This window comes from Rhinolophus sinicus, linkage group LG02 (genome assembly GCF_036562045.2).
Source record: "Rhinolophus sinicus isolate RSC01 linkage group LG02, ASM3656204v1, whole genome shotgun sequence".
In the NCBI taxonomy this organism is placed as follows: domain Eukaryota; kingdom Metazoa; phylum Chordata; class Mammalia; order Chiroptera; family Rhinolophidae; genus Rhinolophus; species Rhinolophus sinicus.
This window is the reverse complement of record NC_133752.1, coordinates 83,814,214-83,829,119: the sequence shown is the minus strand read 5'-3', so window position 1 is coordinate 83,829,119 and position 14,906 is coordinate 83,814,214. Positions and strand designations below refer to the sequence as shown.

The 14,906-nt window shown below is 40.2% G+C and overlaps 1 pseudogene; it reads right to left on the bottom strand.

The window, feature by feature from the left end:
* LOC109447295 (centromere protein L) overlaps positions 1–12,576 on the bottom strand; it is a 69,759-nt pseudogene extending 57,183 nt beyond the window's left edge.
* Positions 12,577–14,906: the final 2,330 nt, after the last annotated feature.

The following is a 14,906-nucleotide window of genomic DNA, read 5'->3' as shown; positions in this document are numbered from 1 at the left end:
AGATCAGGTGGCGGCTCTCTCTTCCTCTGGTATTCTTCTTCACTATCTCTTTGGACTGCCTTGGGAGGTGAGCTCAGAAGGGCCAAGGACGCAGTTCCACACTGCCACTGCCCATACCTAAGAGAGTCTTGAGTGGGGCAAGCAATCTCTTTCTTATTTTCCCCTTTTCTTCTGCTCTTTGGGTCAACATTTTCTCATCTTCAGAGTGGGAGGATCAAAGACGTAGGCAGAGGAGAAAAGCGGCCCTTTAACTTGCCTTAGTTCTGGGCTCTAGACTTGATCTAATCTAGAAACAAGACATTCTTTACATGGTCCATTATCTTTCACTATGTTTGATTAGGAGTCAAATCTCAATAACAATGAATGCCAATTTACCTATCACTGTCCTCTGGACATGTATTTCCCCAATTGGGACTTTTTAGGGAGGGATGACTTGTCAAGGACACGATGTTCAGGGTCCTGGGGTTCCCAAATAGCATTATAATGTCACCCCATTCCCACACTTTCATGCTATGCTAGGATTTCTCAAGTTCAGGCTCTGCCAAATGCTGGTCCATGAAAGAAGCATTACACAGCCAAAAAATTTAGGAAATTTATAACATTTAAGAAAGGCTGTACTCTACTGGACATTCTCAAACAACACTGGCTTATTAAAAACTCTGAAAAGTACTGCAGTAAGGAGATCTGTTTAACATGATTTAATCCAGTTAAATAAAAAACATTTTGACCTGTCTTTGAGTTCAAAGATTCCTTCTTCTGATTGATCAAGTCTACTATTGATGTTCTCTATGCCCCCCCCTTTTTTTTCCATTTGTGGGCGATGAAAAACGGGCCTCATACTAAACCTGACAAGCTGAGTGGAGTCCTGGATGGTGGGCCCTACAAACCCAGAGACTGAAAGCAACCATATAGGGTGGTCTGAACATTATAAATTCCTAACTAAAAGCGGGTCATGGTGGGTAGTCACGACCTAGGCCTTGTAGCTTCCATGACAAAAGTCAATCTTTACCTTAAGCGATTCTGTGTATTGCCTTTGTGCATCTAAGATAACATATGTTTGAAATGTCAGAGTAGTTTTCTTTTCCAGACCCCTCGAAGGCACAACCAGAGCACAAGACCACATTGCTATCTTGCTGCCCACATACCATCTCTATGTATTGTACTTGTTAACTATCCTGTACCCACCAATGTAAAAGAAGTATGTATCTCTCCATTTTGCTTTTTATCCAATCTCAGAGGTTTTCTCACTCTGCTTTCTCCTGCCTCCCTAATCTACCATCCTTACATCTCTTCCTTTGATTCTAATGCATAAAATAAGACTGCAAAACTGCCATTCTCTGGAGCATATTCTCAACCCATTTATATTTTGCTTCCTGGCAACTGTCATCAGTTTGGCTTGAACTCTTACGAGACTTTTCCGAGGCTGGACGTTCTTTCGTTGACACATTTCATTCATTGCATTTTTCAGCTTCAGAATTTCTTTGGTTCCGTAGGATCTATATTTCTTTGTTGAACTTCTTTTTGTGTTCATGTGTTCTCCTGATTCCACTGAGTTGTCTATCTATGTTCTCTTACAGCTTGATGAGCTTCCATAAAACAATTATTTTGAATTCTTTGTCAGGCGATTCATAAATCTCCATTTCTCTGCAGTTGGTTACTGGAAAATTATGATATTCATTTGGTAGTGTCTTACTTCCTTGATTTTTCACGTTCTTTAGCATCCTGCACTGCTGTCTTTGCATTTAAAGGAGCAATCACCATCTCGTCTTTACTACTTGACACTTGACTTCAGGAGAGTAGGACCTTCACCAGTCAACCAGTGAGGGATTCTGAGGCTCTCTGAGACCTTGTCTAGGGATGTGCCTGCTCCACATCTCTGGTTCTCTCCTGGGGTAGGGAATTCTTAAGATTGTGTGCCTTCTCTCATCCCACAAAGTCAGGCCAGCATCGAGAACTTTCTGTTTGCTTTCCCTGGGGCGGTGCCACAAAATGCTCACATTTGAGTGCGTTTCCCATCCTTGTAGGTTTGGGCCAGCCTTCTGCACGTGCTTGAGAGCAGTCTCCAAGTCTCACTCTTGCAGTCTGTGGGGGCACGTGGGGATGGCTATGGGGAGTAGGTGAGGCGTGCAGAGCATTGGGGGTACCTGTGGGCCAGTGAGAGGGGCCACAGGTGAGGCATTCTAAGCAGCTCATGGTCAGGCTTCTTGATGGAGTCTGTGAAGCTTCCATGGCCCTTTGATAAGTTGTGAGCCCGTGTTGCTATGCTTCCAGCCTCTCCCAACCTCTCAGCTGTGCTGATCACCTTAGTCTTCTGGGTGGGGTGCGAAAGAAGTGAGCCTCCTACACAGCTGGGGAAGCTGGGTACTCACTATGCTTTCCCTCTCCCTATGAGAGAAACTGAGGGCTGAGGGGGTCTCTCTTCGCACTTGCTGCCTTAGGGGAGGGGTGATGCAGGTAAAGTGAAACTGTTCTTACCTTCCTCAATGCATCAATTCAGGGATTGTTTTGCACCAGTGATGTACTGGAACTTCCCTGCTGGACTCCTGGACTCCCACAAAGGTACTCGTGTGGGGTGGTTGTCAAAAGCAATGTTCATGGAGGAGATGGCAGTAGAAGCTCCTGTTCTGCCATCTTACTAATGTTACGCCCCTGTAACTCCTCAGAGTGGTGGAGGGGCCGGGCTGCTGGTAACTGCTTACCATCTCCCAGCCAAGATTTCTAGGTTTGATAACCAAACTACAAAATACTTCAGTGCCCAATTCAGACTCTTGTGACTGACAATGTTTATCCCCCTTGAGATTATTTGCATTTTAACAGAACACAACACCTCACTTACAAAAATTCACTGTAAACCCTGATGGGAAGATGGGAAGAAATTGATGAATTGGTGAGGAAAAGAAGGAGGACCATCAGGAGTTCTTGGAGTCACACTGTGCTATTGGTTATGGGGAACCCGCAGTACATTCTTCAAGCTGAAGCTAACATGCTCTTGGTACCCTTAGAAACATTACTGATGACCTCACATCATGGGGATTTTCCCAGCCTCCTTCATGGCAGCCCAATAGCCCCACCTTGTGGATTATGGAGGTAGAAGCAAGAGGCAGATTTTCTAGTAGGCCTACGTGTTTCCGCGAAAATAAGACCTAGCCGGACAATCAGTTCTAATGCATCTTTTGGAGCAAAAATTAATATAAGACTCCATCTTATTTTACTATACTATAAGACCCGGTCTTATATAATGTAAGACTGGGTTTTATGTAAAATCTAATCTAATCTAATATAATACCAGGTCTTATGTTAATTTTTGCTCCAAAAGACACATTAGAGCTCACTGTCCGGCTAGGTCTTATTTCGGGGAAACACGGTATTTTCCTGGGAAATGAAACATATCCACAGAGTAAACCTGCCCTTTGGTGGGGTTGGGCTAAGTCAAGTCATATTTTAATCTGTACTTAGTTCAACAGACAGTTTAAAATGGTCTTTTAAATGGGGAACAAAACCTGAAAAAGCTGAATAATGTTTACAGAAATCCCCAAGCCTGCCACAACTAACTCAGTGCAGGAATGTACGGCAGTGCCTTAAGATGCTTTGGAAGGTATGAATGGTGTTCGAAGTGTGCTGTCCAGTCAGCAGCATCAGCACCACCTGGGAGCATCGTAGAACTGCAAATTCTCACGTCCCACCTCACACCTGCTGAATCAGATACTTTGTAGGTCGGGGCCAGCAATCTGTGTTTTAAGAAGCCCTACAGAGGATTTGGATGCCTTGGAAAGTTTGAGCTCTGCTGTGTTATTTTTTAGAACATGAACTGTAATTGAGGATATGGGTCAAGGCTCTAGCTGCTGCCCTGGAAGACACTGTCTCTGCAACCCTATCTCTGAGGGCAAACTAAGGCTTCCTCTTTGGAGATCAGTACGATACCGGGAAATTTGGATGTGGGTTGGCAGGATTCCACTAACATAAAGGGCAGAAATGGAGCCAAGAATAAACTTACTGCCCCAAATCTGCCAGTGCCCTTACAGAGAGGAACAATTGCAAAGATGCATCAAGCCAGTCCCTTGTGAGGCTCCTGCCCACCAAATCCAGTCTGGTCCTGCCCATGAACAAACCGACTTCCTTTCTTCCCTTTCTTGTTGTGCTGTGAGAGCGTGGGGAAAGCCTGGATATGCTGTTTGGTTTTCCAGACAGACTGGTTTCAAGTGCTAAATCTTACTTAAAAATGTGACCTTGGTGGTAAACATTCTTTGAAAAGCAGCTGTTCTCTATTTCTGTTTTGGTAAGTCAAAACCAGAATTTATCTTCTTATCCCACAGAAATGCAGGAGGGTTGAAACAGCTGCTCTGCGTTGGCCTTAAAAAGCCAACAGCTTTTGAGTTGAGCAGCTGTGGGGTTGGCTGGGTCCTGTCCTGCTGTCCCATATATACATTCCACTTGTTCTGAGGTAAAGGTGAAAAGTGGCCATAGGAAAATGCGGAGCAATAGAGTAGAAAAGATAAAAACAGCCAATGAGTGACTGAGGCCTGGCTCCTGAAAAGAAATGCCACACCATCGTCAACAAAAAGGTAGGAGAGATCTGTGTGCCGCAGGCTGTGCTTCTCCAACTTCAATGTGCATACCAGCCACTGGGGAGTTTGTTAAAATACAGATTCTGATTCTGTGGGTCTCAGGGGAGCCCAAGAGTCTGCATTTGTAATAAGCACCCTGATGGCCCCATGTTGCTGCTCCCAGGGCGACAGAGTGTAGTCAGGCTCGAAAGACGTCAAGTGGATGTGATCACGTCGCCCTCTAGTGATAATCCCTGGGAAATGCAAGGTATTTCTACTTGAACACAGGACCAGGTCAATTAAGATTTTTTTAAATTAAGACTATTAATACTAAATTAATTAGAAATGTATATAACTTTACAGGAAAACAATCACTAGTAAGCCCTTTATTATTTATATCACTTCAAACTCTCCTTAACCATATATAAATGGAGAATCTTTCACTCCTAATCTTTTGCCAGCTTTCAAAACTGGGAATACTGGAGCCATCTATATCCCACCTCAACCTTTATGCAAATAGTCACAACTACCACCTGTAATACTGTTTTCATCATGTTGCTTCTGGAAAAACATTTTGCAGCTCTCCCTGGCCAGTGTAAAGTTTGAATTCCACAGTCTGGCAGCCAATAGCCTCCACATGTCTCTAAACCTTTCCAGCCTCGTTGGAATTGGGTTGTTATACACGCAGTATGATTTCACAATGCTCTTTAAGTGTGTGTATCCTATACAAACTCATTCTATCATCACACTCTTAGCACTGTATCTGCTATGTGCCAGGTGCTACGAGGCTGGGGATATACGATCCTGCCATCAAACAGTTTACATTTTTGTATTTTGCTCTTTTTTTATGTACTATTAATTTATAGAAAGACTCCAAGGCATTGACATAGTCTTTTGTACAACTATGTATAGTGTGTGAAATTTTTTGATGTTATTAATGTGCTGTTATATACACATCTATTTCCGGAGGAGAAAGGGGGAGAAACTATTTTCTTGGGCTATATACTCTAAAATAGAATCACTGAATGAACTTATAGTGAGTCTCAGAGCTTGTTATGTATTGGCAGATTTCCTTTCAGAGAATAGAAATATTTCCAGGCTACCCACAAAATATTTATACTAGTTTTCATGCAGTACCTACTTCATTGGGTTTTATACTTTGAAACAATTTTTGTGATTTCCACACATATATTTCGGGATACCATTAGCCTATCAGAGCCTCTGCGCAAATCAGAAGAGAGCAGCCAGGAAGACGCATCTTTGTATGCAGGCCATCTCTGTGCAAAGGCAAAGCGGCCTTCCTCTGGATGGACACAGGTCCGTGACAGGGCAGGGGCTTTGTGGATGGAGCACGGGCTACATTTCAGCCCCCCCTCCCGTCTTTAAAGTGCACACTCTCGAGTTTCTTCTGTGGGGCTCTGTATTAATTTAGCAAACATTTTGAACCTCTGCTAAAATAGGTAAAATCATAACTTTAACACAAATATATATTAAACACATTTTCAAAACTTTACCCAGCTCATTAATTAATACGGGATCTAGGAAGATGTTAATACTGGCTGGAAGAGCACTTGCAGAGCTGGGCACTTAACAGGCAATTTAGAAAAGGATTGTTAGGGAAAGATTGCTTGGTTAGATAAAAAACAACAACAACTGTTTAATATCTACAGAGCAATACACTGTCATTCTCGTGGTTACCTTTTCTACCAGGCAGATCTGCATCTCTAAGAGCTGCACAATAGCCCAATTGGTAGAAAGCAAATCAAAGGGCAAGCCTGGCACTGCACCCAGAAATCTCTTTTGCCGATTTCCAAAGTTTGCATAATTATTTTGACAGATTCCCTTAACTTTCAATCAGAAATAATCTCCAAAGATTATTCTCAATACAAAAGGCTGGTCTCCTAAGATTTGGTTAGCTTGATTATTTACATAGGTGTAGCAAGATAATTATTAACCATCAGACCAATTTGAGTTTGCTCTGCAAACTTAGAGCCATATAATGTCGAGCAACTACCAGGCACAAGATGCTGGGTTTACCGGATTTCACCTGCAGTGCCTATTTAGACGTGACAAATAAGAATCATTCTCAAATATAACACTCCAGGTAGGTCTTGATTGCACAGTTAATTTTCCCATTATTTTCAGGTAAAAATAAGGACAAATTATTATTAAACTAGTACAATTAACTATATTGTTATAAAAAGTAAGGAGATTCAATAAAAAGTATTTGTTTTCTGAATTCTGAAGGGTGTGAGAATCAAATACCATTAGAAGTGTACAAAAGTTTCAAAATTTTCAAACTAAAAATGCATTAAAGTTTCAGTTTGCAAAAGCATAGGCTACTAAATTGAGAAGTAGCTATAGTTCTAAAAGACAGAGAAAGGACTTCCTCCTATTTCCGTGAAAACTAGAAAATAATACCAACAATATCCCAAACAAAATAATAGCACAGTGAAATTTCCCTCAGGTCAGTCCTATTGGAATTGATTTTTGTGTGGCTGGATCTGGGGTCCGTAGTCTGCTTTCATGACATATGTCTGCATCTGGACTGAAGAGTCCTGGAAATCCCCACTCAGTTCACTGAAATAATCTGAATGTTATCTAAGCAACATCAGCTCAAAAGGCTGTAAGGGGAGTCTACTCTGAAGTATCAATAATTTAAAGTACCTGTTACAGTCCTTTCCCTAGGGCTTTGCAACTGTTCTTTGATGAAGAACACATTCTAGCTTATAGCAGCAGAATCCTCAGACAAGCATCTGAGGGAAGCAGACACCCAGGTGATCACGAGACTGAATAGTTGTGGTTAATATATTACAATAATATCAGAATGGAGAAAAGTAAAGTTCTCTACTGGGGTCAGTATCTAACTATTTTATCAGGGTTTAATCAATGTTTCCCCTGCAAGTAAGAATATATTAGTGACAGTGAGAGGATTTATAAATCTCCATAGACTTCCCATAAAACATACACATTTTGGAATACTGATATTAATAACATTTTACTGATATCAATGTAATTTAGGTAAGGCTGGGCATCTCTTCTGATTTGACAATTTTTTCCATGCAGTTCTTACAACACTGTTGAGCTAATAAAGAAATATAGAGCAAACCCATTTATTTCCAGTATCTCTTCTTTTATAAGATGGAAAGAATACATCTTTGAAATTTCTAAGGGCCCTCTGGGAAATTTCAAAAATAGTTTGTGTAAAAGACAGCCCTTTTTGTAACAAAAATAAAAAATAAAATAAAATAAAAATAAAAAAGAAATCAAAAGACTAATCAGAGGATATTTGGATACTTCATTAAGATAGGATCATAAGGAGCCTGGGAATCAATACCTCATTACTTAATTAGCCAATGTGAAAATATTTAAAAATAAACATAGAAGAAAGCAGCAGGATTGTAAGGAACCTTAGCTCTTTCACAACTGAAGAACACTGTGTAGTTAGCTTTGAATGATCAAAGACATTATTCTGGTAAGCTGTGGAATCTCTGCTATCTGGGCAGATCACTCAGAAGGTAAAGGATAACCTTTTGTCACTGCTTGGTAAAAGCTCTAGGACCAACCTATCATGTAACAGAGAGAACGCCAAGTTCTAGTTTTGTATTAACATAGTAGGTAGAAGTAAGTGTGTTATGATGCTTCCCCCTTATAAACAATTACTTGGTGAATAAGCCCATCCAAAGTTTGTCAAAATTTAACATATATCTTGGTTTCTTTTCAGACTCAGTTAGAATAAACTAAGGCGAATAAAATCTGCTTCTGTCACACCGTCAAATTTTATCCTTCATTATACTCTTGCATATTCTAAAACAAACTTGTTTTATTTTAGAACAAAATTACTCTTTTTCCTTGAAAACAAAAAGTTATCCCATTACTTTGCATGCACAGTTTTAATTTTGTCACTATTGCTTAATATGCATATTAATCATGCATGATTAATCATGCATATTAATTATAACTCTTAACCAAAGTGATTTAAGTTTCAAGTAGAAAACCGGGAGACAGATCATTGAGAACTGTTTGTTACATATAAGCATTTCAGCAGACTGGCAAAGCTCATGCATATATATATATACCACAATTTTGTACAGACACACACACACACACACACACACACACACACACACACACCCCTTCTTTTCCCACCTCCTTAAAGTGGCAAAATGAACACATTCCTTAACATGACCCAAAGGTATAACCAATCACTCACTGTGTATTTAAAAAACAACAACCCAAAAGTAAAAACCAAAAACTTAAGATTATACTTAGTAATCAATGTTCAGTATTCAGTCACACTTAGAAATTATTCAGGTATCAAAAGATCATTCATTCATTAAATTGATTTACTATTAATCCAAATTTTTAAGTTATCTAAGGATCTTGGAAATTATTTTTAAGCTGGCATACTATAAAATGTAGTTACTGTTATAAAAATTTAGTTGAAATGATTCAATTTAGTTGAACACAAATATACATTTTAATAATCTTATACATTATATAGGAGTAATGTTAGCTTATTTGATAAATAACCTGTCATGTAGGGTGTCATGTGGGGTCTCTGGTCCGGCTCCCCACATAAGAACGCAGGACATGGTGAGGCCAAAAAGGAACACCCACGGAGCCATAGGTAGGGGAGTCATACCATTATAGTTCTGCTTGTGGCTGGGTTGGAGACACAGGAAGCAGGAGCCACATGATCCACAACCTGCCATCCGCTTTTCTGCCAACCAACCAACCCCACTTGCTAGCTGCAATCTGCAATGCTAACTGCAATCCGCTCTTGCTAGCTCAGCCACCATCTTCTTGCTAGCCCCCGTTTGCTGCTAGCGTAGCCACGGCAGTTATATTAGTGGCCAATGGCTCACTGGTTACAACTGATGGCCAACTAGCCACAGCTGATGGCCATCCAATCACAGTTAATGGCCATCTATTACCCGAGTGAGCACCTTTCCACATGAGGGTGAGAGCCTGGAAACTGCACTCCTGGCTCTGTCCCCACGTAACCAATATTAAGAAAGTTATGAAGTTCAAATTAACTAATCTCTTTACGAAAAAAAATAAATCTTATGGAAAAGTAAACTGTATGTTTATATTTACTTAGCACTAATAAATCAGAGAAAAAACATAAAACTATTTTTTTTCTTAAACCAAAATTGTCAAATCAGTCTGATTTGTCCAATGATTTACCTTAGTTATATAAACTTGGATTTTTATGATTCTGAGCCAGCAATTTCTATAAAAATGATTTCCCCCCTAAAAATTTAGCACATTTAAAATATTAAAGGTACAATTCGTTTATTTTCTGTAAATTTTGTGAATATTTGATTTGTTTAGGCACCTATGTATTTATCTCTGTAAAAACTCAGTACAGAGCTCCTTTAACATAAGAGAAGTAATTATTCACAACCTCTGAATATAGGGAAATATTTCACACTTGCACAATTAGAGGTAAAGGCTATTCTAAATTATAGACATAAACACAAAGAAAGCTTATAGCTTCGGTTGTATGACTTCAGCCATGAATCAAATGTAAAGACAGAAATACAAAAGCTCACCTGTCCTAATCTCAAAGAGTTCCTTCACAGTGGGCGTCAAATATTGGGTTGATTGAACTGAGCTCACAAAGACACAAACAAAAAGATAGACAAAACAGATGCTCTGTCCTCTGTCATCCGATAGCGAATAAGTCTCTGTCATCCATCCAACAGAGATCCCCAATTTCCAGACCCCATCAGCACATTTTCCAGCCATTGCTGCCATTAGTGGAGAATAACTGACTGGCCTTGCAAGGCAGTTTAATTGCTTGTTAGGTAAGTCCACTTGGACATCTCAACAGAATGACCTCTGAAAGGGCTAAAGTAAGTTTTCAGAAAAGTAAAATCTTGACTCTCTCTCTCAAACATAAGTTCATGCCAAAAATATTATTAAACCCATTAGCTGGTGAGATGGGTTTAATAAGATGTTAAAATTGGCTCAAGGAGCATTTGAGGAGCTGAGATTTATAAGCAGCTTAGTATCTCGCAGGGCCATCAACTATAACCTTTGGCATTCTCTTTTCTGCTGGACAGAAGTCATACGCATCTGTACCAGACAAAAATGCCACAAGTTAATCCGCCCCTATGGAGCTGTAAAATAGTGCAGTCAATACAGAATCAATCAAAGGTGCAAGCCCAGAGCTGCTTTGAAAGAACACTTACAAATCTTTGCCTATTTCTATGTTTCCATGTTTTGTCTATCACGTTTTTCCTTGTGGTAAGACTAGGGTGACAAAAACAAGAAGTTCTCATTTATCATTTATGGTAATAGTACCTTCAGTTATTTAAAATACTTTCCCTTTCATTGTTATTGAAGCTGAGTACTTTTGTAGATTTTGTTTTTTGTTTCTCCCCCATGTAAACTCTTAATTCATCTACTTTAAAATCACCCCTAGAATGAAATCTGGGCTTTTTTTTTTTAAATTATAAAAATGAATGTCTAATTCAACATTGCAATAAGAATTGAATAATATTAAAAATAAATATTAGTGGCTTAAAAATGTGTACTAATCCTTAGTTTCTTTTGGAGAAGATTATTTTTATTGCTAGTTCTGTACAGGAAAAGTATGCTAGGGAAATATATTTACAAGACAGAAATTCACTCTGAATACAAGTCTAAACTGCTTAAAAGGGAGTAAAGATTTTAAAGACCCAAATCAGGAATACTCAATATTAGTGATATCTCATATGAATCCTAAAAGTATGACCTAATAAGCATTACATGCTTTTTAGAAAGACGTTGATTTTTACAAATTAACAACTCACCATTTTCTAGAGACTGGCATCCCAGATCATCATGACTATTACACGAGCACCTGGCTGCAGTACATCTGCTATTACCTTCTTTGTTCTTCTAGATCCTTTTTGGCTTCCATCTGGGCAACTCCAAAGGCACGTGAGGAAAACAGATGCAGAGCTGAATGCCCATTTCTCCTGCAGTCCCTCTCAGCATAGCAAGTAGGCAAATAATCAATAAGAAAAAGGTATGTAATTCATACCTTACAGTCCTCACAAGGCTTCACTCAATTTGAAAAATTACCAGTTCTATCAAATATGCCAATACTCCAATAAGGTATGTATGAGACAGAACCTTTATTTTTCCATTAGTATGTGCCAAAGCTACCGATGTCGAACCAATCCTGTGGCTGACAAATTTGGAAATGTGAATAAAGGCAGCTCATGAATAAGTCAACTTCCTCCTGGCTAACTTCCAGGTGTTTTGTGGACACTGTTCCACAAAGCTTTTGCATCCTCTGCATGTATGGTACAAGGTATGTCCAGACACTGAGGGGTACAGACCAAAGAATTTCAGTAGCAGTGCATTGATTGCTAAAAGACTGAACTAACAGTCAAAAGTTTTCTGAAACCAGGTTCCAATTGTGGCTGTCTTAGTCTCTGCTCCATTTGCAAGGAATAAGGGTAGACAGGTGAAATCTTGTGAAACAGTCTCCAGAAGACTGTCTCCAAATATACAGCAGAACCAACCAGTCCACGACACTTTACTTTCTCTGTTCTCAGATGGCGTTGAGATTTTGACAGTATTTGGACAAGAAAAGCGTCATGATTTCTTTGTTTCTTTCATTCCTAGGAGAGTAAATTACTTTGATACTGAAGTCTTCTCCCACTTTCACAGCAAGTCATTTTTACTTTTCAGCAGCAATAAGTGCACTCAAAAGTTTAGAATACTCTTTGAGATTAGTATAGGAAAATTTATACAGGGGAGTTAAACTATATAAAGTCCATTGCTTATGCGGAAGGAATGCAACCTTTTGAGAAGCAACATCTTCCTGCAACTGTGTGAACACTGGGGAATTTTCCTTCCAGGTGGAATCAGGACAAATGAAGGCCCGCTTCCTGACTGATTGTAATTGTTTCTACAGAGGGGGGGCACCTATAGTCTTTAAGGCTTGAGGATGCACTTTGTCTGGGAGTCGATTCTGATGCATCCTAAAAATCTATGGTCAATAAAATCCTGTGATGACGCTGTCACCCATTCCGACTTCAGAAATCATTCTGCAAGTCTGGATCCAAAACTACGTCGAGAAATAAAAAACCTGCCTCAATGGCAGCTAAGAGAGGGACCGGAGGCACCCCTGGCTCTCCCAAATTCCCTCGTGCTCCACAACAAGCAGGTTCACGAAGGACACAAACATGCCCAGTAGAGACCTCGGCTCCCTCAACGCTAGGCGAAGGCCTGCGCCCTGGGAGGGGCATTTCCGCTGACTCAGCCGCTCAGCTCTGCGACTCTCGCTCCTGCGAGTCGGCTACTCCTCGAGCAAGGGACAGGCAGGGGACCGTGTGTCCCAACTGCCCTCTCCACCTGAGCCCTACACGTGCCAAGCCAGCTGCAAAATCCCGCCGTCGCGAAGCGGCGATTTATCCCTCCGCCGCCACAATATAAAATCATTTCCAACTCGCTTTGTGGGCCGACGCAGGAAGCCTCCCTGGCGCCGACTCCAAGTCAGTGAAGCAACTAAGGTCGCCATGTTAACTGAGGGCACGGTCAAGCGACCTAACAATTACCGCCCATTTCCCAAGCACGCGGCCGTTGCACCACAGCTCTTTTCTACTGTCACGAAGCTTTCCTTCCAATTTCCGCCCGTAGTAAGCATGGCGGCGGCGCCTCGGCTCTGATTGGCTTAATGCCGTCACCGTAATCTTGGGCGCTCCCTGGCACAGGAGCCCTTGGCTTTTTATTGCCCCGGCGAGCGGCAGGTGGTTTCGGGCCGTCAGGACTGGAGATCCCAGGTTGGCCGCCAGGTCTGGGAGATTTGAAACGCGAGGCTGAGTTCCTCCCTGTTTTCCGCTTCTGCGGGTGGGAACCTTCGGGGAAGCGTGGAAGGAAGGGAAGGGCGTGCGTTTGATGACCTGCCCCTACTGTATCTCAGGGCATTTAATAAATGCTTTTGGTTCTGTTATTTGTATGTTCTTAACAGACAGCTTTTGTCACTTGTATTCTCATCAATGTCGTTTCTGGACTGTTATTTTTCTTGTGACATATGCAAAATGTGTCCCATTATGCAATTATAAATTTTTAAAATATCCAAACATCTTAGGACAGATAATATCTTTCATGTCTTCACAAGTTTCTTTCTCTTTCCCAGTTGGATGAGCTAGTGGTTTATAAATTTTATATGCTGTAATGTTTTAACCCACTTGTAATAGTTTGCTGTTTGGGGACTCAAACAGTTTTGTCCATCTGCTGCCCAGCTGTAGACTTGTTTCAACAGCATTAATTAAACAGTTTCCTTACTAGTCCTGCTTTATAATTCATTGCGTTCATGTAATTTGTGAAGTTAATTTATGGAGTCTTTGTGTAGTTTTTAATCATGAATTTAAAGTAATTTTCTCTTTGTAGTACTCATTTTAATTAAAATTACCAGAATATTTTTTAGAACTTTATAAATTTGTGATGAGGATTATCCAGAAAAACATCTCTATGTGTTTTAATGATGATATACTCAAATAGTCTCCACTTTGATTTTGCAGTTTTCATTGATTAGCTCTCTTGCTTCCTAAGCTAAATTAATGCCCAAGTGTTTTGAGTCTTGTTTTAGCGGTGGTGGGGTCATCATTGTAAATGAAATCTTACTTTTTAATTATATTTTCTAGCTGTATTTCATTGATATACAGAATGTGGTAGGTTTTCTGGTTTCTCATGCAGGGGACTCTGCTTATGGCATAAATTCCAAAATGTGACTCCAGTCCCTAAGGTCACCAAGCATCTCCTCCCTGTTAGAGGCAGTATAGAAAAGCAGGAATCCTGAGGTCTCAATCCTGACTCTGCCACTCTCTAGCTATCTGAACTTCAGCCAATTATTAATAGTAAAGTTCTCTGTGCCTTGGTTTACTCAGCTAAAACATGTATGTAATAATAGTACTTGCCTCATAGGATTGTGAAGAGGATTAATTGAGGTAATATACGTAAAGCTCTTAGACCGTACCTGGCTTATAGTAAGCACTCAATAAATGTTTGTTGTTGTTGTGGTGGTGGTGGTGGTGGTTTTTGTTATTAAGGATTACCTAACCCTTAAGTTAGGTGAGGGCAAAGTAATGGCCAAGTATTGCAGAGGATGGGATTGTGATTGGCCCTGAACAGCCAGGTTTGTCTTGAGTATTTAATGTGGAAGATCTACACACACTTACAAGGCACCAAATTGTCAAAACCACCTTCCCAAAATCAGAAATCCTTGACTAGGACCCTTTATGTGATCCCTATTACTGTTTCCATAACTCCATAACCAGTGAAATTTTACTTTTACAATGCAAATTTAGTAAACATTCCTTATTTTGTTTTATGCATTCCACTTTAAAAAAAATTTTG